Genomic DNA, 2,445 nt, shown 5'->3' with positions numbered 1-2,445 from the left:
CCCATTGTAATCTCTTGAAAATGTCTTCTAGAGCTTGGTTGAAGAGCTTCGGCGAAATCGTATCTCCCTGTCTAACGCCCCTTTTGATAGGTATGGGGTGTGTATTCTGTTCAAGTTGGATCGTAGTTGTGGCCTTACTGTATATATTAGAGATTAGTTCTGTATACTTGTAATCTACTCTGCTATTGTGTAGTGATTTTTTCACTGCCCAGTGTTCTATGGAGTCGAATACCTTTTCAAAATCTATAAATGCCATATATATGGGTATTTGGTATTCATTTATTTTCTCAATAAGTAACTTCATTGTCAGTAGGTGATCACATGTACTGTAGCCTTTTCTGAATCTTGCCTGTTCTTTGGTCTGATAATTGTCGAATTTAGGGGTTAGGCTGTTGGTTAATATTTTAGTTAACAATTTATACATAACATTAAGCAAGGTAATCGGTCTATAATTTTTCAGATCTTTTTTGTCTCCTTTTTTAAACAATAATAGGGTGATTGCTTCATTCCAATTACTGGGTATGTTTCGTGTACTTAGTATTTTGTTCAATAATATATATAAGACTTCCCTTGTAATTTTTCCGCCATTTTTAATCATCTCCACTGTAATGCCGTCTCTTCCTGGTGATTTATTATTTTTCATTTCTCTCAGGGCTTTCTTTATTTCTGATTTGCTAATCTCTGGTTGTAGGTCAGAGTTAGCATTTTTTATTTTAGTTTTCAATTTTTGAAGAGTTTCTTGTGTCGGTGACCAATATCATTATTTATACACGGTGACCAAAAAAATTAATTTTTGAATTAAATTAATTGACACAAAAAAAAGAATGTTTGTAATTTATTTAATTCAAAATACATTATACGGCTGTCAGTAAATAGAACAAAATGTTTATTCCACAAATAAACATTTCTTTTCGCTTAATTTAAATCACAACTTTTGTGATATAAATTAAGCGAAAAGAAATGTTTATTTGTGAAATAAACATTTTTTTCTATTTACTGACAGCCGTATAATGTATTTTGAATTAAATAAATTACATACATTCTTTTTTTTGTCAATTAATTTAATTCAAAAATTAATTTTTTTGGTCACCGTGTATAAATAATGATATTATTAACGTTATCACGATTACGTTATCACGCTCAGATGGATGACGTCACTAGTATGAAATATATGCCAAACAATTGAAATTTAAAAATAAAAATCGACCTGTTTCAGGATTTTTCTCCAAAGTCGTCCATTTTAGAGAAAATTAATTTATTCCATAATTTAGATCCTCTCTGTATATGTTGCCTTTAATTATAATTATATGCCTACCTATATCGCACTTCCTCCTCTCACTGAGTTATCAAGGAAGATAATACATGGTATATTTGTTACGTATTCCCTAAATTTAATGTATGATTCATTAGTAAATAGTATTTTATTGTATAAAAAAACTTTTTAACTATAGATCATGCCCATCTCAAAAACATTTTTATTTTTTATGACTAGCAAATGTTAAGCTAATTTTCTAGCAGTCAAATACCATTGACCACATAATTTATAGGTGCGCCTATGAATAAAATGAATTCGGCATTGTATAATGCCGTATTGTATTGTATAATGTTTAAGCCAAGGTAATATTTAAAGGGATTATGTTCAAAGATCATAGCCTACACGCGGAATTTTAAAAATGGGGCGTGTTTTGACATAAACAGCGCATGACTGCTACTGTAGGAAATTGAAATCGAATTTTTTATGTTGTATTAAATGTCTGGAATCTGGAATGTAAAGAGATATAGATTTGAATTAAATGTAGCTTAATTTATATTAGGTTATCGAATAATTTTTTTTGAATACATAGAAACATTTCTAATTTGCAAAATACATAATTGCATAATCACTATTTTGTGAACGAATTGCTGGCAAGTAGAGGCGGGCTAGTTTGCAATTGAACAGTGACAAAATAAAATTGATTCTATTGGAACTTTGTAACATGTAACAAAGTAGCAGCTGGCCTTATTAGATATTTAACTGTTGCTTTATGGATTAGATTAAGGAATTATTAGAGCCATATACCAAACATTGGTTAATATGAAACTGATATAAAGCGTCATTGATCAGTGCTATCAGATTATTGTAATATATTTGAAATATTTCACAGTCAAGCGATTTTGCAAGTAATGCATAAATATAAAAGTCTATCATAAAGTAAAAAAAATTGCATGACGTTAAAAAGATATAATAATTTCATTGTTGAAGTTATCAACTACGTAAATTGTATCAAGTCTCACATTATGTATCAATTTCATTAAAATTTCACCAACGCGTGAATGTTACAAAAGCGTGCCATCCACCTTTAACATTCAATGACTGATTTCTCGTCTAAACCTAGCCTTAAATTTAAGCACACGTGTGATGCTGTGGTGTTTGATACAAAGTTGGGTGTTCTATGACAGGCGATT

This window comes from Diabrotica virgifera, chromosome 10 (assembly GCF_917563875.1).
Source record: "Diabrotica virgifera virgifera chromosome 10, PGI_DIABVI_V3a".
Taxonomy (NCBI): domain Eukaryota; kingdom Metazoa; phylum Arthropoda; class Insecta; order Coleoptera; family Chrysomelidae; genus Diabrotica; species Diabrotica virgifera.
The sequence above is the reverse complement of the archived record's forward strand: the minus strand, read 5'-3'. Positions refer to the sequence as shown.